The sequence below is a fragment of the Buteo buteo genome, chromosome 14 (genome assembly GCF_964188355.1).
Source record: "Buteo buteo chromosome 14, bButBut1.hap1.1, whole genome shotgun sequence".
NCBI lineage: Eukaryota > Metazoa > Chordata > Aves > Accipitriformes > Accipitridae > Buteo > Buteo buteo.
In genome coordinates, this window is record NC_134184.1 from 6,967,391 (window position 1) to 6,992,819 (window position 25,429).

At 39.5% G+C, this 25,429-nt stretch overlaps 1 protein-coding gene across 1 annotated transcript in view; it reads right to left on the bottom strand.

The window, feature by feature from the left end:
- The window catches only part of GPC6 (glypican 6), a 771,476-nt gene that overhangs the window by 88,081 nt on the left and 657,966 nt on the right, over window positions 1–25,429 (bottom strand). The window lies entirely within an intron of this gene.

Genomic DNA, 25,429 nt, shown 5'->3' on the forward strand with positions numbered 1-25,429 from the left:
AAAGAAACTGGGCAGAGAGCTGGGCAAAAGACAGCGTTTTCATCCCTGGAAAAGTCAAGCATTTTTTGCTTGTGCATTATTAAAATTTACAACTACTACCCACAGAAAGGGGAAAACACTACGGAAAATAATGAGATAAATTATTTGACGGTTTCAGCTTCATAATTTGTAAAATGGAGCAATTATCTGCTCCAGTTCCTGGGGACTCCACACGTTAGAGGACGGGGCAGTGGCAAATCTCTCCAGCTGGTTGGCAGAACATCGCCTGCCTCATGGTGGTCAAGCCATAACATCTTGTCAACCACCTGTTTAGGGCTGGGAGGTCCTGAGGTTCCTGCTCCCGAGTACAGAGCAGGAGCTGCCGGAGTGCGGGGATCTCCACGTGGGTAGGCTGCATGGCAGGGCTGAGCCAAAGAAGCCATATGAGATTTATGTGCAGGCTGGCACAAATGTATGTGTGCATATATGTATGTGTGTATGAACACAGTCCTGCGCACACAAAGCAGAGCCCCACAGAATGAAATACATGTGCATCTACAGGCAAATGGGTAAAACTTTAAAATGGAAATGAAGTGACGTGAAACATCTGATTAAATTTTTTTTTTTTTTTTGACAAACTAGTGTTTTCCATAGAAGCTCTTTTTGTCAGTGCTTTTGTGGCTCAGTAGCTGGGAGCTCATCAACACTCTGCTGCCCAATGCATAGTTCTCAAAAGGCCATGTCCAAATGTGCATAAAAATTAAGCTACTCATTTAGCCCTTATGGATTTTAATTCAGTAGGCACACTGGCAGGGAAGCAAGACGTCCTCACCTAACTTCTGCTCACAGAGGTTTTCAGGTTGCAGAGTTCTGCATTTTTTTTCCTCTTCGGTGAGGTTTCAATGAAAAAAACCACTGTAATGTAAGTGGTGAGTTGAGCAATGATAGCCTTTGCGGCTGATCTCTGGTGTGTACCAGTGCATGCAGAACCTTGGACGGATGGGTGTGCATTTATCTCCAACCAAGGCTGCAGAGGGAATGCAGCAGTTGTTTTATGTGATAGCAAAATATCAATACCCTAACTATACAATATGACCTTGATTCAAAACTAGTTACAGGTGTGGTATATTGGAATAATTCCAGAAATGACTCCACAATTTTTTTAGAGAAGTTGGGGACAAAATGTAACGGATCAATTCTGCCTATGATAAGCAATTTAGGGCCCTGGGAGGGCCCATACAGAATAGCTTCGAGCACTGATGGATTGCTTGTGCATTATCCCTACTGATTACTGAACACTGCATCTGGATAAGTACTTTCACTCTGATTGAAGATACAAGGTGCAGACTTTGATCAAAATGAATTAAACGACGACTCCGCAACACTTTTCCAACTAGGTACATCATTAACTGTAGGCAAAAGACAATGTGAGCAGGAGCTGAAATGGCAACCCATGTACAGTGGGAAGGAAGTTAAAAGGAGAAGTGTCACCAGCACAAATGTCAAACTGATCTGTTGGTAGTATGAGATTTCTTCTATTTGCATTTTCAAGTCACTAATATTCAATGAATACATATTTTCTTCCAATGCTATGATGGTGTAGGCATAGAGTAAGTAGACTTTCTTTAATAATGAAATGAGAATTATTGTCTTGGGTCAGTACAAGCTGCTGCTGGATATTTCTCTTTAATGCATGTGGTGGTGCAGTTCTTTCCACCACTCCAGGCTGATTTATGAACTTGGGGAGGCTCACTAGGCCTTAGCATAAGTGTAATGAGTCGGGTAGTTAAGCGACCCTTGACTGTGCCAGGAACTCTCGCACAGCGAAGACAGGGAGATACGCTGTGCGCCGCAAGGACTCCCGCTGCCCGCTGGAGGCAGGGGGACGGGAGTAGAGATAGCCAGTTCTCATAACGACCTGCAGCCAGTTCCTTCTCATAATAACCTTGAGACATTACAATCCTCGCCTGACAATCTTGGAGCATCCTGAATCTGTGTTTTGAGTAATTCTCCAACAGTCTCGGAATTTTTCAGCGCAGCTGGGATTCTAGCAATTTGCTGACGACTAAAGCCAATCATCTCCTGAACCTCTAAACAGCGGTACTGAGTGAGGCCCTTTGAGCTCTTCTGGACCACAGCAGGCTGCGACCAGCATCTCCCTCTGAGTGGGACACCTCTCAGAGCTCGCAAACTTTCCTGTTTGTGAAAATCAGAGGTCTGTCACTGAAAGCCGACACGACCTGGGCTGATTCTCTTTGCTCCTTGAGGCTCGACCCTTTGCTCATTGAGACAAATGCCAAAGCATTCAACATGAATATTTTCATTGACCTCGACGGGAATTTTTAACAGGTATACCTCTTTTTCTCTCTCTTTTATTCTCTTATATGTATTTCTCTTAGTGTCTTTATGCATGCACAGGTACTAACCTGAATAGTCTATAGTAAGTAAGTTATAGCAAGTATATTATAAGTTATTAAGTATGTTCTAGCAAGTATAAGATACATTATAAGTTAATACTTTCAAATTTATACTTAAATTACTGTTGTGATTTTTATTCAACTGCAAATGAATTTTAGGCTGCTATTATACTCATAATCCCCTTCGATATAAACCATTGACCAGGTCTGGGACTAGGAGTTGATCCAGCCGCACCTAGACTCTGACAGGAGTTTAGAAAGCAAGTGGGTCTTCTCTGAATCTCATGAATCAATGGAAGGGTCTCCCTTACCCCTTCCCACATTTCCTTTTACCCAATTATGTTTTCAGTCTTTATATACGTAAGTTTAGTTTCTGATTTAATTTTCCTGTATGCCTTTCATCCATGTACTAAGTAATAGAGTGAACCTTGCCATCGAATTCTGTGAAGTCGCACTTTTATACAAATTTCTATTAAATCATTTTTATATTTCTAATACAAATGGTGGTCATTCTTTAAGCAATCCGAACCCCCCTCTCTCTCAATTCTAAATCCCTCCGTGACAACGCACCACCCTAGGAGCCCAGCTCCAGAGGGGCACCCAAAAAGCCAGGAGCACTGAGCATTAGCTACCTCTGAGTAATGCCACCCGCTGACCTGAAAAGCAAGTAGCTTGCCCCCAGCAGGCAATGTGCATAATGATGGGCATTTCTTCACGCCCTCCCCTGCTTCCCTGGCCTTCCCACACACGTGGGGGCTGCGAGAGGTGCCCGGAGGGCTGGGCAGAGCGGAACACCGGCCCTTCCTTGGTGGGTGCCCGGGAACTAGTTGGTGTTTCTCACACTCAGCTGGTGATCCCCCTCCCCGGTCCCCCGCAGCTCAAGCCCACCTCCGCACGTCTCCAATAGCTGACATGCCGTGCCTCCCCACGAACCCCTGCTGTGTCCAGACCTGTTATACCTCTTCCTCCCCCTCCCTGTTCTGGCTTTCTGTTCTGCTTTGATTTATCCTGCTTAAACTTAGGCACTGAACTGAAGTACCTGGGTTTGAAGCTGGACTAAATCAGTGTGTGCATTAGAAAAATCACCGACACCAATGACTGCATGGAGCTATTTTCCTTTTATTTTAGTGGTCATCATTTAACACTCATCCTGACTGTACAAATAAACTAAGTGCTATGCCTATTTGAGCTAAGTTATCTAGAGAGAAGTACAGCAAGAGTGCTGTGAGAACAGGCTGCTCAGCAAGGCAGTGGCAAGCAGAAAGTCAGCTGCCTTCTTGATTTTTCCTGTTAAATCACATCTTTACTCATAGCCTAATCTGTTCTGCAAATTGTCAAGTGAGACCGCAGTTTGAAAATAATACGTGCCCTTCTTCTTTCGTCAGGTTAGTTCCCTCTTCAAAAGAGCTTCAGATTTTTTTTCAGAAGAAACAGCTGCTTCTGTGGAAGAGCTTCGGCCTCTGGGTTTCTAATAATTTCAGGTTTAACTCTCCTTCCTTTTTCTCTCCTTCTATGATCTGTTAATTAAACAGAGGCTAGGTGGAGAATAAAGAAAGAAAAAGTGTTGCAAACTAATTTGTCACATACTACCTCGCTTTTCTGCTGTAGATTCAGCTGTGTCCTGAAACTCTTTGAAAGAGGTAAAGCTTCTGGCTTTTTTTGGTGTTGTCCCCACCAAGAGGACAAACATCACATATGATTTTCTTTAAAAGAGTAAAATTGGCCTTTCTTGGACATGTTATTAGAATGATTGTTTCTGAAGGAGGATATAAGGAACAGAGGCTTTGACTAGAAGAAGTGGAGGGAGTGTAAGGACAATGTAGAAGGATGCTTCCTTTCAAAGTGGGTGTATTGCAAAATGTAGGAGATAATTTCTAAAAAAAAAATAAGTATATAAAACCACTCAGTAGCCCTTTGAAAAGTCTTAAATTTACTCCACACTGAAATATAGAGGAGAGAGTCGGGGCTGTAAGGCCTTTATCCAGGGTACCCAACCACAAAATTCTAGAATGTGCATCTGTACAACAGCAAGCTTTGTTATTCATTTTAGTTGCTATAAAATGGGCATGGAAATTGTTCCATTGCTGACTGAAGGTAATTTTGTTTGATCAGACACTACATGCAATTCTGATACTCCTTTCCTTAGACAATGAAATAAAGGCATCCAAAAAATGCTACAAAAAGACAGAAGATTATATTCGGGGGCGGGGGGGGCGGAGAAGCCCAATCTCTTTAGCTCTTTTCAAGATTTGAAAATTCAACCACAACAATTTTAGTTTTGAAGATGTAAGTGAAATGCCATCCTAAGTTAGGTATCCAGCTTGCACAGAAAGTTTAGCTGTGCAAACAGTTGAACTACAGTGGGTGCATTTATATTAGCATTTTAGTTCAGATCAAGATTACCCTTTTTAAGTGCATTCCTTGCCTGTCCTCAGTGTGCTTTGGTTCACTTTGCAACGTGGGCTGAGGGCACACAAACCGGATCTCTTTGAGTGGAAGCTGCATGGGAAGACGTACTTCAGGATCACATCCACTGCGTTCCCAGCATCACTGGGCATCGGCGCTCGGGAGCAGGGCAGAGCTCTGAAGCGCGTACGCTGTGGATGTCAGGTCCTCAGCACCAACTGGTTTGCTTTGCAAATCTTTCCCTATGGGTCCACGCTTCTGGCTAATGTACACAGAAGTTCTTCTTTGGTCAATGGGGAGAGGTGGTAGCAGAGGCTTCTGGAAGGAGACCCCTGTCTGCCTAAGCCCAGGCACCAAAACCAGTCTGGCAAGATTTCTCCTGGGAGGTTTTCAGAGCCATCTTCTTCACCATTTAGATAGGGAATATAATTGTTTATGCCAGGAGCTATATCAATACCTAAGGTTTGGGTGCAAGTTGTAATGAAGTAGAGTTCAGCTTCCTTACTGACTGAGGGCTGGCAGCCTTCCTTTTGAACTCTCTTTAATCAATTAATTATTTTGAGCAGACATGTAGATTGACAATTTTCTTAAAAATACTAGTATGTTGATTTGCCCCCTAACTTTTCTTTTATGTGTACAACAGATCAATATTACTACCGAGATTCTTCTCCTTTCTAAAGGAAAGTCACGAACTAGAACTTCCTTTAGCATGTGTCAATGGTCATAAAATAAAACCCTTTTCAAAGGGTTTCAGATCTGACTTTTGATTTATACTTTTGTTTTATCCAAAAAGTTTTAAATATGTTGCATTTTTAAAGTTGTCCTCAGATACTCTCTTTCTATTTCTGTAGTGTCCTACTTCTCTCTCTCTAGGTCTCTCTCTTTTTTATATGTACATATAAATATTTTATGGAAAACAGATGGTCTGGTAAAGTTGCTATCCACTAAAAAGGCAGAAGATGAAACAGAATGGATCATATTATTCCCTAACTTATGCTCATAAAATAATTCTATTAACATCAAAGTGGGCATTCAAAGCTGTAGGACTTACCTCTGCATATTGAAGTGAGTTACCTACACACAGCCCCAAACTTAATTATTGTTCTAGGATGCTAACTGTACTTAACCAGGGAAGCCTTGCAAGAAGAAAACAGTGTGCAGCCAAATGGTGTTTATACATGATTAAAGAGAATAAATATCCATTGAAAGGGACATTATCTTTCTCTTCCTCAGCCTGTTCATCAAGAGATAGTGACCTTTCATTGTGCATATTAAAAGGTCTTTCAAGTTGGTGAATCTTACGAGTGCAGATCTGTGCTGCTCCTACTTCTATCAGAGAATGATGGGGGCTTGCAAGCCAACTTCTAAGCTCCTGGCATTTCAATAAAAAATGGTCTAAGGCAATAAATGATCAAACACCTGTTTCTTTTCTTTATAACCAGTAAGTATATCTCTGTTCGCTCTAATATGAGGAGCTACCATGAGGGTAATTCAGTCTCTCTTTTCCCTGTGTGATACCAACCAGTTTCCCAAAAGACCTGGAGAAGTTTGACAGTTCACTGTCAGAGAGCTGCCTCTGAAAGTAGGGCACATAACAAGAAATCATCACTGCAATAAATTAAGTCAGCATTTATAGCATGGTCAACTCAAATGTTACTTAAATTTGAATTTTCCATCAACTGACTCTGCAGAAGTCCATCAGAAATATAAGCTGATTCAGGGAAAGGGTGAACATTTTTCTGTTAAACAAAAAACCTTCTCACCATATCCTTAATTCAGCACAGAGACAAATGGAAACAATCTTTTCAAATTGAGTATTTTGAGTGTTTTAGTTTAACATCAGAAGCTGAACAAAGTCCTTTTTAATCCTTTTAAACTTTTGGGTGAAACAAGTTTTCTTAACTTTTGTGGGCTTTTTCTACTGAAGTTGGTTTCCTCTTATAATGGGGAAAAATGTATGGGATGCTACTACTGTAACTCCTCCTAAAACCAGAGAACTAATGTTATATGTATGTTTTTGAGCTGGCAGAGCATACATTGCCAATAGTTTCTGAATGTTTGTTCGATATGTATCAAGACATAGTTCAGATTTTGAAAGCATATATGGTAGCTATTTCAGATTTTGATTCAGACATGTTGACAATTTAGAACACTAAGGACCATACGCATATTAAACAGCTGAGACCACAGTTTAATCTGGCTGCAAGTCATCTCTTACAGTCTTAGGCAGAAGCATTTTTCTAAATTAAGATTCTAACCTTTAAAACAGGTGGTTATATGTTATTATGTTCATATGTTATTTCATAATTAAAACAAAGCCTTTCTGATAAAAAAAGTAATCTGCAAGCACTTTAAATTTGCTTTTTAAATGCAAAAAAAAATGTAGTGCTTGCAGTGTTTTGAATCTATGATTCATTTCATGCTGATTATTTGAATGCATTGCACTAGTATTCCTCAGACTTTTACAAGCTAGGAGTGCATAAAACTTTTAAAGACAGGGCAATTTCTCTGCAAAATATAGATTTTTGTGTCATTAAAAATGCTTTACAAGCTCTCTCAGGCCACTACTGCTGGAAAAAAGTCCTGTTGTTAATCTTGGTGTCAACGCCAACATATTTAGAGACTCACAACATTGACTTCTGGGAGGGAGATTGTAAACGCTGATATATATTGGATGATGTGATGGGAATTGGTGACGTGTGTGTGCATGTACAACACTAGGGTTGGAAACTTACTTTATTTTACTTGGAATGCAAGAAAATAAATAGGGAGAAATTCTGCTGGTTCCTGTTATAATTTAAATTGAGGTCTAAACTAAACATTGTCTTATGAAAGAGGTTTTTGAAGGATGAATGGAGTAGTCAGGCCTCTGTAAAAAAGAGGCTAATTTGAAAAAAGCTGTTCCACCCAACCAAAGGAATCTGCCTGCACTAGAGATATTTTTCTGTCTTTAAAATGATGCTGTTTGAAGCATCAAGCAGTATTTGAACTGCTTGGCTCTACTTCCTCTCTGTGTACTCACTCATAAGCAAAAATAGTAATTTGTATAAGCATGCAATCATGTTCTTCTACTGAAATATTTGCATGCAAATGGTTTTGACTCTCTACTTTGAAAAACACTTTAAAAAGTTCTTTTTTAATGAAAAGGAGCTAGCACTTTATGAAAAGGACAGGCCAACTTTACTCGGAAAAGTCATGGTGAATTAATAATAATAAATAGCGTCACTTTGGCATAGAGGATTTCTAATAAAGTGTCAAAATGTCAAATAGCATAATGGGACAACACCAAGAACACAGGAGAAGAGACAGGTTTTGAACTAATATCAGAAACAAGCTATAAAGGAGGTGAAGCAAAGGGCTGTTCTGCATGGCTGGAGAGGAAAAGGAGAAAGTTCTTGTAACAGTTCTGGGAAGACTGTATGAAAAGAGATTATTAATATTGGGTATGGAGCAAGTGAGCAGTTAAGATAGCTTGGATGGGATTTGCTAAGGTCTGAAAACAAGGAAAACGATTCCGAAGAGAGATTTGGCGTGAGTTACTTTTGACTGTGAGAAGTAGTAAAGCAAGAAGAGAAAAACAGTTTTCGCGGATAAGCACTCTAACCTGCTGTACATTTACATCACAAAACAGCAGCTGCAACTGCAGATATACTCCCAGAATGAAGTCTGCCTCTGCTGAAACAAATAGCTGAACTCCTGTTGATTTCAGGAAAGCCAGTGTTTCAATTCTGGGTAATATACTTGTGTAACAAGAGTAAGAGATTTTTATTCCTATATCATGATTAGCCCCACAGGACTATTTTTATTTATTTTGTGGTCCTGGGTTGTATGCCAGACAATCTAAGATAACTCGTAAAATATATATATATATATTTCACAAGTGTTCTCTATCCTGTAGCCCCTGCTTGTTTTATAAGATTAAAAATGACTAGTTAAAAAATGAAATAATATATTTTATCTTGCAGTTTAATTACCACAAGCCATTTAAAAAGCCTTTCACTACAAATGTTAAGTACCATAACAGTATGCATTTTATAAGAGCAAGATAAGCAAACACCCAAAGGTAAATAATGACACTGAGTACAGCTTTTTAATTACCAAGTGTCTTTTAAGCTGTCCTTTGTTTCTTTTAACAGAAAGTTCATAACAAATAAAAAACATTTAAAAAATGTATTGTATCTAATACATCTAAAAGGTATTGCTACTATTGTTTCCTTCCACAGTATTTTTTCTATGACTTAAAAAAAACCCAACAAACATTTTAGGAGAAAGGATGAACACTCTATAGACTCATATATAGTAGAATAATACTTTCATATGTTGCTTTCTAGATGCGAGCTTAAAAGCTTTTTGAAAATATTCTTTTTTAATGGCAAAACTGAAACAGAGAATTTCTATTTTATTACTTTAACATTTTTTTTAAAAATCTTTTCCCCATTTCTTAAATTGTCAAGTAAAATACACACATTTTGAAAGTCTCAGTCTACCCACTCAATTAATGTTGAAGCTACCTGCCTAAATGATTAGCTACTTCATATTTCACTGGAAGATAACTGTTACATTCAGATGAGACTGATGTCATTTATAGGAGAAGACAAGAAAACAATTTTAATAGTATCTAGGTAATTGAAAGTTAAATGTCCAATAAATGTCATAAATAGACTGGCTAAACTAAACCTTTACATAAGGTAAAGGTGTATTTTCTTTGAGGAAATAACTCACATTCTAATGTTGGTGTGCTTGGTTACCTCAGATACCTCCTCTTTCAATTTTTCCTTGCAGATGTCATGTTAAATGGCAGATGAAATATGAGCATCTTTCTTTAAAAATGTTCTCAGATTCTTTCTTTGTTGTTACACAGCTTGCTTTCCTACAGGAACACTTGAGATAATATGGACCCACAAGCTCCTCATCAAGTTTTCTTTCAATATAAATGCTTTAACTTTATTGTAAAGCCAGTCTTTTTTACCTTGGCAAGGCTTTAAAAACAATACATTGGCTTCAGTTGGGGAATGGATAAAAGCACTAATCTTTCTTCCACTGGCTATAAATCAGATGTGTTTTCTTAGGGCATTTTACTTCTGTACTAAAAAAAAAGAAAGAAATAACGTTGCCAGTATTAGAAAGAAAACTAAGTGCTTCAGATATATAGTAAAAATGATGAACTAAAATAACAAAGAACAAGATCTGCAAAAGGAACTTAAATATGAGTTTCATAATGTGAGATTTATAACTCTTTATTCAGTGTCTTCCCTTGCTTCTCAGCCCAGATCCTGTCTAATGTGTTTAAATTTATACTGACAATCACAGTGTGGTCTTTACATGAGTATAAGGACATTGCCAAATAAACAAAACCAGAAAAAAATCCTGTTTAGCTTACACAGGAATATGAAGAAATAAAAAGTCTTTAATTCCTAGTGCCTATGAAGATGAAGGCCATGTAGTTTTGCATAGAGGGAGATCTAGGGCCCCCTCACACGTCCGATGCGGGCGGACCCCAGCTCCCTCTGCCAGAACTACAAAACGAAGACGGAGTACCCCAGCTCCACGCAGTGCCACGTTCACCCAGGGACGCAGCACCCACCAGGGGAGGCATGCCTATAGGTGGCCTCTTGTTCCATAGGTTCTGCTCAGCCAAAGCATTTCACAATTCATTGTGTAGTGCTCCCTCATTGAAGTCTATGCTTGTGCCTCCTGGCTCTATCCAGAGACATACCTACCATTTTAAAAAATACCTCTCATTCTTATGATTGAGAAGCAAGCCTGGCCTGAAACCAAAATGTTTCTCAGGTTCTGTATCTTGCTTCTGTAATTTGGGGGCTGCACCCCATGGCTGTACACCAGGACAAATCTCAGACTTGCATTTGGCCCTCCTCTGTTCCCTGGTTTACACGCCACTGAAACTACCAGAAATGTCCTGAGAGACAACAAGGTAGAACAGCTATTTTACAAAAGGTATTTCAGCCAAATACCTAAAAAAATAGGACTTGAGGGTCTAATTTATTTCTATGGCTGCTAAGAGAACTGCTATGTTGTAATATTAACATGGCTGTCCATTTCACGGCACAAAGTCCAGCAAGAAGTAAGAAACAGAAGTATATGAAGTTCTGTATTGCTGACTTCCTTTGGTAATCTCTAGTATACCAACATGGGATGCTGATGAAGTTGGCTGCGTTTCACCTCATTTTTGTCACTTTGAGAAGCTCTCAGTTTTCAGACTCATTTGAGAACTACTGTTAAAATAGAGAGTTTAAAAGTTCTCCTCAGTGCACTGCACTCGACCTGCAGCAGACTTCACTCGTGCCTTCACACTCTTCACTTCTACAGTTTTTTTATAGTAGTTTTATGATCCACAGTAACATTCACTAGTGCACAGCTTGACACTGCTAACTCATGTCTGCATGGGACGACCGGAATTTGAGTCCAGGTTTCTAGAGGTGAAGAGTTAAAGCACTTTCCACAGCTGCATTTGTGACTTCCCCTACCCTCTCCTTCTGCCATAATTTTGAAAAACTAGATAACACTAAGTGAAACCATTAATGCTGAATTCCAGCCAGACTAAATCAATCTGTAATTAATATTTTATAGGTTTACTTCACAGTTTGGTAATGCCATATTGTTCTTCACAATAATAGGCTGTGGGGGCCTATTCTGTACATGTATATAAGGATTTACATCCTTGCTTCCCACATTAATGGAAGCAGCCACATCTATTCAAATAACATAGAAATAGAAAACAGGATGGGATATAATGGAAGAGAGTTACTAAGTTTCATGCAAGTGAAAGCCAATAGAGAAATAGTGTTTATCACCATATACAACACACATACAATTGCTACACTGATTTATGTAACATTAAATAAATATGTAGGTGGTTTAAGTTTTGTGGATGCTTAAGGTAGTTGTAGGAGCTGTGAATGGCTGTATCGGGTCAGGTCAAGGTTTACATAATTCACTAATCTCTGACAGTGGCTAGCAGCAGCTGCCTAGGAAAGCATGGAAGAGCAGGTCAGGCACATATTGAAATGCCCCTGAAGGACCGTACTGCCAGAGGAGCATCTTTGTATTTGAAAACCCATACCTGATTTTTCTTTAATGTGTTCACTTAACCCATTTTCTAAACCCATGTAAACTTCTCTGGCAGTCACACCACCATTTGGCACTAAGATCTGAGTCTTAACTGTGCCACGTGTGGAAAAGCACTTCCTTCGGCTGATTTGCAATCTGCTATCTGTTGATTTAATCAGATATTTCTCAACTCTTGTACTACAAGAGACAGGAAATAAATTCTCGGTGCACGTTCTTCTTGCTTCTTGGGGTTTTATAGGTCAGTGCAATGTCTCCCTGGAAGTGTCTTTACTCTAAGCTGAAGAGTACTGGTCCATGGAATCATTCCTAGTGTGGAAGAACTTCTATTTCTTTGTTCATCCTTTGCTCTGTTCTGAATCACATTTAATTTTACTCAAGCTTTTTCAAGATGGAGAAGCCAAAGCTTTAAAGAGTATTTGACATCAGCTAATATTACAGTTTAGATGTAGAGCTGAGTGATAACATACAGGCTTCTGAACAAGTATGTGCTTTAGCATAGAGCATGTAGAGATATAGCGTAACTGTTTTTTGTATTTTGGTAGTATTACAGACCTTAGGGCCAATTTATGCCAGTAGCTGCAGTTTGCATCTAAAGCTTTTTGCTGCCTGTGTGGCAAATTATATGTTTCATAAAACATATCACACCGTAAGCGTAGTTCCATATTTTATACTGTTGATGTTTTATTTAACTACATATTATCCAAAAGATATTCTCCTGTGCGGAAGAACTCTTAACACTAGCTATTTATACTCTGAAGAGATGTTCTGTTATCCAGGTTCATAAAAGAGAGATGACAGACTTGTTCTGGAAACATATGGCCATTACTCAGATATTTTCAGAATATCTCTCATGTGACATCGGAAAACACAAATCTCACTTTTTGGGGTCATCTTTGAATGCGAAAGGGTAATAAGTGTGATAAAAACACAACTATATTTGGTTCTGTCTGATGTTTAAATCTAGGAACATTTAGCTTGAATCTCAGTGATTGTGCTACTACAGAGACAGCAAGAATACAGACAATTTGAATAAATAACTTCTAGTGGCATACGACAGCCCTATTTTCTGCAACAGGTAGCTGAGGGCTTGTTTTGCAAGTGATATGCTACTTTGTGTTCCACCTTAAGCTTTCTTTTGTCCAGAGAGCTTGTCTCATCTCACCTGCAACACCTCAACTTGAGACTGCACTGGGGAAGAACAAACCACAAAATTATTTGGGACTAATAAAAATAGTGTATGCAGGTTCACCTCTTCCATGTAAATTTAAATGATCTTCCATTCTACAGGAGTGATATTTACCAGGTGCAAATCACACCACTTTCTCGACAGTCACAGGAGCTTTCTGTTCAAAAACTGATTTTGATGATTTATACACGTTTCAACACCACGTATGCCCGTCAACACCTTGTATGCCCTCTGTCTCCTTGGCACTAGTACAGCTGTGAGAACAGCTAGACCATTTAGACTGAAAGACCTTCAATTTTAGCACCAGGGAGTGGTATCAGTGCCCAGGAGACATCCCTATTTCTTTCAGCTGATCTGAGACCACTGGAGCGTGCAGGAGCAATTAGAGCACTGAAAAGGGTGGGCTTGCTTGCATGGGGAGAAGGAACTGGGAAGATGCGTGCCACAGCCAACGTGGCCAATGTCCCAGGCTTTGAACTGACTGATCAAAGAAGCAGGTAACAACTATTTTTATTAATGTTTTTGCAACTGGTGTTAGACTAACAATAGCAATGATGAATAGGTTTGATACTCATACCTGTTTAAAAAAAAAAAAGTGTGGAGGTCTGGATTAGAGGTTCTACTCAAAAATTGTCATGTAATAGAAAAGTGGCATTGAGTTTTAGAAGTAAAATTGTTTCAATATGCATCTGCATCTTACTATCCTATTTATTATTCATATAAAATAAAGCTTAAAATATCACTAAATGATGCTCAGCAGTATCAGACACAATTATGATTAACTGAGACTGATTTACCACCCAAGTTCCTCAGATTAAAATGCTTCACATTACCACATTTATTTACTTAAGTGTTTATCTACTTGTTCTTAACATACAGCTACAGAAAAGTTAACTATAAACTCCTGTTCCTCTAGTTTATCCACGAGTATAATTTAACTCTTAAAAAGAGAGTGAGAACAGCTATTACAAGAGCTAGTCATTACTTTTATACATGATGTTCCACCCTCCAAGTAGAGGCCATCACAAAGTGCAATATTCAGATGCTGGTCTCACTTGGACTGTGTTCATGAGTACCTGAATCCTAGGGCTTGCTTCAAGCTTATCTCCAAATTATCAGGTTACTCTCCTGAAACTGAGATTCTTGCCTCCATGACAGGATGGCTTGTCATTCTGGTGATATTTACTGAGATAATTTTACCAATACATTTCTTTGCATGGATGCTCTTATTTCTGAGTAATATCTGAATTTATCCCGCTTGATGAGTTAAGCTCTTCCTGCAATGGCAGTGTAATTATGCTTCTACATTTGACCATAGAAGCAAATGCTAAGCTCCATTACCAGCCTGCAGTAAGTGATACTGTTTTTTCATTAATTTCTAAGAGGCAGTCAGATGTATCTGTATTTATTTAAGAAAAAAGAACAAACAATAAAACTTTTCTGACTTGTTTTTTTCATGTAATATAGCCCTCTTTTACCATTCCAGTGACTATGCAGGTTGAACAAGTGGCTTTAAACAGCTTTCCTAGAGTACTGTAGAAGAAGATAATGTTAGAATCCCTATCTCTCCAAAGACCCTACATTAAATGAAAAGTCCTCATCAAGTCAGTGAGAGAGTTTTTGTCTGTCCTGTGCCTGCAGAAATCACACAGAATTTGTGAAATGTTTAGGAGTCTTAAATAGCTCTGAATTGCACTTGGGCTAGAAGTCCAACTAAGAACGTCCAGGGGCAGTCCAAGCAGAGTCCAACCTGTGATCTGGCTCCTTGAAAAAGAAGGAATGGTAAGTCTGACTGACTGCATGTCAGGTTTTGCAGATTTTCAGGATTCTGCATAGATGAAAATAATACTTAAGACCAAAACGCTGTCAAAGTAATTTCAGCAGATCCCTACTGAGATGTCTGAAATCTTTCATTTGAATTCAGCATTCAACATCTCCACGTGATGAACAGACAGTCTAACTAATGAGACTGAAGGATACCTTATAACCTTTCTGTCAGCGAAGCTCTGTGGATTGAAGACTGGCACACTCACACCTGGTAAAATGCATGGACTCATGCTGGGATGCAATTAGCACATATATTCTCATTCGTTATTGTCTCTTTAATCCCCTTTTCTTATTTTCTTTAATCAAGTATTAGGAGACTTTCTCAAAGATGAAAATTTTCTCTATGTTTATTTCCCTGTAGATGAAAATAAGCCCCAACAGTAACCTGTGTTTAAATTCTGGAGAAATATGGCATTTCTAAAACACAAATAAGCTCTCCATGGTATTCTCTATCATGGAAACAGTGTCAGTACATAAGCAAAAGAAGAGAAAGCATTCATATTATTCAAGAAGCATCTACCTTCTCCTCCAACTGAGCCTGGACAGATTTGAAGAGACAGGAAAGCACCACATGTTCAGCACTACTTGGGTATTGTTTGTTTATCTCTTTTGCCATTTGAAGGGATTCCCATGCTTATTATAATAGTCCACTCTACAGCACCCTAGCAAAAACCTTACTTGCTCTCATATATATGCATATATATATATATATATATAAAAAGAAATCAGCAGATTTTTTTGATTACATATATTTAAAGTTTTTTTATATTTATTTGAATAAGAAAGACATATACACAAGATGGTGGAGAATGATTGCATTTACTCAGGAGATTAAGCTTTTTCATGATTCTTACTGAAGCACATCTAATGGTTAATATTTTGAGACTGTAACTTCAACTGTATTTGAAAAGTCTAATCTAAATGCTTCTATAACAGAAATGGAACCAACATATCACAATTCTTATGCTTCCATTCTCTGAAAGAACACATCTGGGACACTGGTGTCACTGCAGAATTTACTGTCTGTATTGGAACTGTGCTCATGAATCTCATCATTAATGTGGTTGGTTTGTTTGTTTTTTAAGAGACTTCAGGAGGAATTTTCATTGTAAAGATAATCTTGAAGTATGAATTGAATTTATAGTAGGGGTTATAGGCTCAGAGCAAACTTTCTTAGTAATTTTACCAGATATTTCTCATATTTGGGTAGTTGTAGAAAATTTCTGAAATGATGCAGAATCTTTAAGGTCCATGCAAGCAATTAACCAAAATTCCTAACCAAAATTCCTCTTGCCTTTCTTGTCCTACTGCGACCCACCTACACATGTATTTTTATCTTCACTTTCTCCTGCAAAGAGTCATTTTTAAACAGTGGGAGCCAAAACTTGGGCTATGGAAATTTAAACTCTCCTGAATTCCCACTTAGACATACAGTACACAACAGAAATTTTTACCCACCCAGCCAGCCCTCACTGATTTCACTTGTAGTGCTGAGCTCTTTGAAGAAACTGTGAAAACAGGGCTGTTAAAGACAAACATTGACAATAATTTCATGCATTGTATAATTTATCTTAGACTATCAGTCTTGAACAGAGTCAGCACAGAGTGAGGGTAGTACAGCCTGGCTTTACCAAAAAAAACCACAAGAAAAATGTAAAAATAAAATTTCTGTGAGAATTCATGTTGTCATATCTGTAACTACACACATTTTAACACCAAATGGAAGATGCCTTGGTATCAAGGAAGGTAATATCTCTTTAATTATATAGAATCATAGGATCATTGAGGTTGGAAAAGACCTTGAAGATCATTGACTCCAACCGCTACACTGCCCAGTCCACCACTAAACCATGTCCCTAAGCGTCACATCTACACATCTTTTAAATACCTCCACGGATGGTGACTCAACCACTTCCCTGGGCAGCCTGTTCCAAGGCTTGATAACCCTTTCAGGGAAGAAATTTTTCCCAATATCCAATCTCAAACTCCCCTGGCACAACTTGAGGCTGTTTTCTATTGTCCTATCACCTGTTGCCTGGGAGAAGAGACTGACCCCCACCTCGCTACACCCTCCTTTCAGGTAGTTGTAGAGCGATCAGGTCTCCCCTCAGCCTCCTTCTCTCCAGACTAAACAGCCCCAGCTCCCTCAGCTGCTCCTCACAAGACTCATGCTCCAGGCCCTTCACCAGCTCGGTTGCCCGTCTCTGGACACGCTCCAGCACCTCCATGTCTTTCCTGTAGTGAGGGGCCCAAAACTGAACCCAGGACTCGAGGTGCGGCCTCACCAGTGCCCAGTACAGGGGGACGATCACCTCCCCGCTCCTGCTGGCCACACCATTTCTGATACAGGCCAGGATGCCGTTGGCCTTCTTGGCCACCTGGGCACACTGCTGGCTCGTATCCAGCCGGCTGTCGACCAGCACCCCCAGCTCCTTTTCCACCGGGCAGCTTTCCAGCCACTCTTCCCCAGGCCTGTAGCGCTGCGTGGGGTTGTTGTGACCCAAGCGCAGGACCCGGCACTCGGCCTTGTTGAACCTCATACAACTGGCCTCGGCCCATCGATCCAGCCTGTCCAGATCCCTCTGTAGAGCCTTCCTGCCCTCCAGCAGATCAACCCTCCTGCCCAACTTGGTGTCATCCACAAACTTACCGAGGGCGCACTCCATCCCCTCGTCCAGATCATTGATAAAGATATTAAACAGAACTGGTCCCAATACTGACCCCTGGGGAACACCACTTGTGACTGGCCACCAAGTGGATTTAACTCCATTCACCACAACTCTGGGCTCGTCCAGCCAGCCAGTTTTTTACCCAGGGAAGAGTACACCCGTCCAAGTGTCATGGTTTAACCCCAGCCAGCAACTAAGCACCACGCAGCTGCTCACTCCCTTCACCCCCCCCCCCCAGTGGGATGGGGGGGAGAATCAGGAAAAAGAAGTAAAACTCATGGGTTGAGACAAGAATGGTTTAATAGAACAGAAAAGAAGCTGATAATGATAATACTAATAAAACGACAACAGCAATAATAAAAGGATTGGCATGTACAAATGACACCCAGTCCAATTGCTCACCACCCGCCGATTGACACCCAGTTAGTCCCCGAGCGGCGATCCCCCACCCCCACTCCCCCCAGTTTATACACTAGATGTGACGTCCCAGGGTATGGAATACCCCCTTGGCCAGTTTGGGTCAGCTGCCCTGGCTATGTCCTGTGCCAACTTCTTGTGCCCCTCCAGCTTTCTCACTGGCTGGGGATTAGAATCTGAGAAATCCTTGACTTTACACTAAACACTACTTAGCAACAACTGAAAACATCAGTGTTAACATTCTTCTCATACTGAACCCAAAACACAGCACTGTACCAGCTACTAGGAAGACAGTTAACTCCATCCCAGCTGAAACCAGGACACCAAGCCACGAGCAGCCAGTTTCTCCAGCAGAAGGCTGTGGGAAATGGCGTCAAAGGCTTTAGTAAAGTCCAGGTAGACAACATCCACAGCCTTTCCCTCATCCACTGAGTAGGTCACCTTGTCACAGAAGGAGATCAGGTCAGTCAAGCAGGACCTGCCTTTCACAAACCCATGCTGACTGGGCCTGATCACCCAGTTATCCTGTACGTGCTGTGTGATGGCACTCAAGATGATCTGCTCCATAACATACCCTGGCACTGGTTATGTTATGGTTATAACTTGTTGTGGTTAACAAGTTATAAAGAATGGATGCTAAATAGGCATTAAAAACTGATTTCTGTTAGCAAAGTAATAATCCCCAATGAAATATAGCAAGTCACATTTTTTTTTCCTATGAGCAGTTTAGCAAAGTTCCTTGCTTATTCGCCTTTGTTCACACAGCACATATATCAACTACTTTACTGAAGCTAAATCAAAATTGACACAAGATCAAAACGTTTCTGACTTCTATTTAGCAGCTTGGTAGAACATGAGGAAATCACCTTTTCTGAGCAGCATTTGACACGCACCATCCACGGAACCACATGTACCCCTCATTAAATGTAAAGCAGTATAGAATGAATACAACAGTTGTGCTGTTCCTCCTTCCACTTTCCAAAAGTGATGCCTTATCGCCTAAATGATATCATTGCCCAAGTGTTTCAAGAAGTTTAATTAAATATATCACTTCCAATAAATTCCTTGGGCAAACAGACTACCATAGGGGCACATAAAGAATGTGAACATTAATTGCATTTGAGATTAGTCTCGTTGAATTGAATTCTCACACACTGATACCCTTTGTACTTAAGCCATAAATATCAGGCATTTATACATCCAGCTATTGGCAGGTTTACTGTAAAGTAATATTCCCACTAGACCGCAAGCCTACACAGGAAAAAGTTCCCACTAACAGAAGTACCAGCTTACAAATGACCAGCAAGACAGACAGAACCACTCTTCTGACACCCTTTATAAATGAGGTACTTCTGTTCAATATCATTCCATTGACAACCTCTGCATTAAAGAATTGTAGATGAAAAAAACCCTATAGTTATATAAACCATCAAAAATGGGGGACGACACCAAAACCAAACACAGCAAGGACACCTAATGAAAAATCCAATTTGCTGATAAATTAATTAAATTCCCTGCTGACCCAACCCTGACTGAACATGCCCCATGTGGGAGAGACTGAAAGATGAATTTGCTAATTAATGTTAATGCAAAGATTGGAACAATTAGAAGAATAGGCTCACAGCAGAACATCTCTCTTTTACTCAGTGAGTACAAGCATGGTAACTAAATCTTTGTATTTGCAAGAGCTATTGTAAATTAAACAATTCCATTACGCACAACACAAGTAATAATATCGCAGTCCCCTTGTGAAGGGAAATGTAAACCAAGTGAGGAATAGCTGTTCTTTCTGGGTTTACATTTAATCATGTCCCAATATCTTGAGTACCATGTGAAAATCTTAAGGGATTAGTACTACTGCAGCACTTCAACTAGTCTAAAATATTATCATGCCTGAACGTCTTTTCTATGCATATTCTAATAGAGTCTTTTAACTATTTGTAATTAATTGATTATTATAATTGTATTTCAGTGAATATAGTTGTAAAATAGAAAAGTGGATAAACTCACCTGTATGGTATTATAGACTAATGAGAGATGGGAAAGCTCCAGATGGCTCAAATTAAAAGTGGCTGAATTCCCTTTACCAGCACTTACTTTCACCACCAATAAAGTTAATTTTTACAATGAGTAGATGAAGACTGCATAGATGGTGGTGACTTGCCTGACTCCTTCCTAGTTTTAATAGCTCTGTTTTAAAAATTAATTCTGGATGAAGTAAGCTTCTCAGCCTATGCAAGAGAATCTCATAATATCAGTTATAATTTTATTGAGTTTATTGGTTTCTACATGAAAGCAAAAATAGTGCAAAAGACATTCGCCAGTTCCTGATGTTTCTACTATTTCTATAAATTACTTCTTTAAGATTGTTTATGATATATTTCCATTTTGCCACCATGCTATCTCTTAATTACTGATCAATATGACTCTAAATATAGATCTACTCAATGGTAGACTATAAGGAGCCATAATGGACTACTGGGTAACTAATGTCTGTTTTAACAAGTCCATAACCATGTATTTGCTATAGGAGATACTTTACTATGGCTCCAAAGGAGCTATTACAAGCTATTGACTCCGAGCGCATTCCTACCCATCTAATTATGTATTAATGTTACTGCTGTTGCTGTCACAACAGAGAGAAAATTGAAGTGAGACAAAAAGATAAGAAGTGTAGTAAATGCAAATTTATTTAGCATTGAAAATTCTAAATGAAATGTTTCTTTTCTGCTGTTTACATGTTTCTTGGTAAAAACATAAAATTGGTGAACAGTTGAAAGGAAGAGGGATGACTATTAGAGCTTTCTAACACACAGTGGATTCAGTTTCCAGTAAGTTAGACAGTTGTTTTGTTTCATTCTGCATTCCTGAACAGAGGCATCCCACAAATTTCTCTTTTAATATTGAGCTGAGTGAAAGGAACAAGTTTGGTTTCTTTTCACACCTGTACCATTGTTGTCCACATGATTTTCAACCTAAATCCTTACTGAGAAGGGAGATTAATTTCTTTTGATTTATCTGGGTTGAATTTTCAGTTACGTAAGGAAATGTGAAGTGAGGAAAATGATTTCATTTATTTCTTCATTTTATAATGAAGAATTTGCACAGCTGCAGTCCTGGCAGCATGGAAAACGCAAAGAAATAGAAGAGGGACGTAATGATATCTTCTAAAAGGGAAGCAAAGCTAAAACAAAGGAACTATTCCCTGCAGATGAACTAAGTATCTTTCCCCCTCCCCAAAAGACAACAAGACCTTGAGCTACACTCCCAGCTTTCCTGTATTCAGGGGTTTTACTGTACTCACATTTAAAGAAATAACAACAACTATCTGAGGCTGCTAGTGGAAAAGACAGTGGATGTATCTGATGGTGCAATCAAAGACAAGCCAGGGACAGTATCATTTTGGAACACAGCCAGTTTCTAAGCCTTTCTCTGCCACATTAAGATTCTCTAAGGACTCTCTCAACTACATGCATGATGACCAGGCAGTCCACGCCTGGCCATCTTATTTTTCCAACATATAGCAGACATTACCAACCAAGTAGGTTAAAAGCAGAGTCCTCTCCTAAATTCCTGCTGAAAAGCTTCACCAGAAGCCTGGAATGCAGAGTGCAAAATATTTTCCCTTTAAAAAATAATAATAAAAAATCTCTACCTCTGTTCTTCAGTAGTGTGTTCAGTCTTCAGCACCTATAAATCAAGACCTTTTGCTGAAACATGCAACAGTCCTTATGCCCCAGGGGAGAGAATGGGAAATAGAATTTTTCAGCATAATTGCTCCTGGACATGATTTGCTATTGCCTCTGACCAAAGACTTTCTGAACTGAGAATGAATCTCCCTGGCAGTTACAGAAAACTAAGCAATAAAGGCTTAGAAATGTCCACAGAATACGTATTTTCCCAAGCCATGTGATTCTAAACATTACCCAAAATCTTAGATGGAATCCACCTCACCTAACTTCAGGTCTCTGTGCTGCAGATGTTTAAAGCTGAGCTGACCAGTTAATCTAGGCAATTTCTGTTATCATTTGACAGAAACAGACACTTTGAAAGCACAATTCATTTGACTTATTTTAGCCAACTCTACCAGAATGAGATCATCTACATTGTAATACAAATGTTAAAGATAAGCCTAAGATGCCCAGCTTAGATACATAGTAATCCATATTTAGTTTGATTAATTCCCCTCCATAAAACAAACTTTAAGGAGTACAAAGGACCACAAGTTACATACCTGAAGGAACTACACAAAGGAATAGGTAAGATCAAGAGCTCTTCAAGTCTCCTTCAGCAGCATCTCATTGTTAATTGCACAGATCATATTTAAAAAAAAAAAAACAACATAAAACTAAAACACACCCAAGTATAGTATATCTAAAAATCATCCTGAATAGCCTGACTTTCCCTCAAATTTAAGAGTTATAGTGAACCAAGACTCCAGAGGAAATTGCTTAAAGCACAAACTACATATATTGGATTAAGACTATCACCTGTTAGTGCTAATGATAATTAGATTTGAAGGGATGTCTGGAGGTCATTAGGGCTAACTTTGAGGATAGATTCAACTTCAAATGTAGCTCAGGTTGCTTAGGACTAAGCCCAATTCAGTTCTGAATATCTTCAAGAATGGAGAATCCACAGCTTCTCTGGGCCACCTGTTCCAGTGTTTGACCATCCTCTTTGTGAATTTTTTTTCCTAAAAATGTAAAAAAATCCCTTGCATCTGCAAACATTACAAAATGTGGTGAAAAAGCAATAACATTGCTGTCAGCAACAATATTCTGCAGTCCTTCATTTAATAGGTAGCATTCAACATGAGAAAGGAGAGGAAGCATATATGTACAGTATCTAGAGAGAAACCCAACAACCTGTTAATTATTTCCTTGGCATAGTTTAGTAAACTACTTAGTTTGATTCAACGTGATAATACATTTAGTTTTTGCAGTTCTACTCTTCAAAGAAAAAAGAGACAAAAAAAGAAGAGATTTCTTCTTTCTGAGGACAAGAGAGGATACAGTCTTTTTTGGATCATTTTGCTAAAATAATCTACTGAGTAATGGGTGTTATGTGTGCTCAATTATGCCTGATTGACAACCAGTAGCTAGAGATAGCTAACAGCTCAGGTTATAGACAGATATGTTCCTTATGTCCCCAGCTCAGTTTTAAACCACCCTGACTACTATAGCTATATTTGATCTTTATTTCATAGCAGAAGACTGCATTGCAAGTGAAAGAACAGGAAAGAATGAGGAATCATAACTTAGTTGCATATCTGGAACAGCCTCAAAGAAATTACAGACATTGTGAGCATAAAATCACTGACTGAATTAATTAACTAATGAAATGTCATTTCTCAGTTCCCTCCTTCTGCATTGTAATACTGCGTGCCCTTGAACTGCTGCCTGTCCTCACTCACAAGTCTTTATTGTCAGAAAAAAATGAATGAGACACACGAACATGTATTTTCTATTATGTTATGGACAATTCCAAATTATGCCAAACAGTCAGCATAGGGTTGCAAAAATGCTGCAAAAGCAACATTGATATATATATAATTCAGGAGCAGGAAACATTTTTGCAGTATCATCAAAACTATAGCCAAGCTAGTGGGTATAGATATAGTCATATCTTTATTCTGTACGGTAGAACGGTTCATTGCAGCTCTTGCTTTCTGCTATATATTCTGAAGTGAAAATTAGGGCAGTTAGGCATGCGTTTACTAGGGCAGGTAATATTGCCAGCAAGCAAATGAAACCAAAAGGATTTGGCCTTCATTAAGACAACTGAACCTTGTAACTGCCCCTTTCAGAAGAGTAAAATAAAGACACCAAATAGTGGTAGATATCCGCGCGCATCATTTCCCCTCTCCTTTTAGCTCATAAGGAGCAGTTTGAGTAGTTACAGCTTTAAGGTGATTAGATGCTGTAGGCAGAGCAGAACAGTCCTATGCTAGAGACAGCGACCCCCCCATTACATAGGAACGTGCACGCTGTGAATAGTACGAAAGGTGTCCTGGTCGCACAGGACCGCCAGCTCATCTCTTTTAGATACCAATGTCAGGATATGATGCAGCACACCCCTGAAGCGTGTATTTCTCTTCCGTGAACATAAAGGCAGCACAGGGAAATAGCACCGCTGTCTGCGCAGGAGGTACCTAGAGTAACAGGAGGTGGAGCAAATCTCAGCCAGGCAGTAAAGGGACCTGCTTGAGAACCAGTGTTTCTGCGGCTGGGAATCGTGTATTTCCAGCGATGGTGTCATGAACAGAATGGAAGTTATCAGTGGCTGTGGAGGAGTTGGCAGCTCTGGGATTGGGGAGCGACCCTGTCTCACTTGCTGGCAAGCGCATGGTGCAAGGCTGGGGAGCGTGGGAATCGGGTTTGGAGTACAGGAAGGAAATGGAGGTGGAAGCAGAGGGGAAAACAGAAACAAGGGTGGTTTCCTGGTCTGGAGAAGGTGAGGAAAAGTGAAGGAAGTGTGTGGATATGGGGTCCTGGGTCCAGGAGCTGAGAAGGACAAGGGCCATGGAGCTGTCAGGTTGAAGAAGGTCTTTGGGCAAACCGTCAAGGTGCTGGGGAGGCGGCCAGTTATGCTGTGTTTAACAAAGGTGGGGTCCCTCTAAACTTTCCTCTTATCTCCACATTGTTTTAGACCATATTTAAGAATAGGTATTTTCTTCTGTCCTGTGAGGATAGGTTGTGAGACCAGGCCTCCACCATGCTGTGAGCCAGAGTAATCAAGCGATCCTGGGATGACATCCCTGTAGAAGGGATGAGAGACATATTCCTGAGTAATGGTCCTAAAGTACAGGCAAATGCAAATACAAAAAAATAAGAGATGAAAATTAAACTGAAACAGAAGCTAATTTATAGAGAATGAGAGGATGGTTTAGAACCAAGGAAGAAAATACATCCCCTGTGTGTGTCCTGTCCCCTGTTCCCCCCACCCCATTTCTACTACCTTCTATTATAGTTTCTGTTCAATTTAAGCCAGTATCAAGAATTCACAGAAGATTAAATTAAATCGCTCCCTTTACAAAATAAATTACAAGGGACTACCTATTAAAAGCAGCGTCGTTAGAAATGGATAGTAAATGGCAAAATTAATATCCAGTCTGAACTGAGAATAATTCAGGTTTCTGTTTGAAGCAGTAGGAGGAATTCAAGAGCCCAAAGGAATGTGGAAAAAATAACTAACTGAACTCAATAAGGATTTAGGAAAACTATTCGAGAAGTAGGTAGAAGTTCTTACAAATCAAATATTAAGGCTGCAACTGCAGCTTTCTTTTTCAAATCCTTTCTCCTAATGCAAACCAAAAAGCTCTTTAAGCCACTTGCCTTACTTCATATGCCTCCTTTTAAGCACCGACATTTTTTTCTGATCAAGTAAAACTCCACACTGGCAAGGATCATGTTGTAAAGTGTCATAAGTTAGTAAAG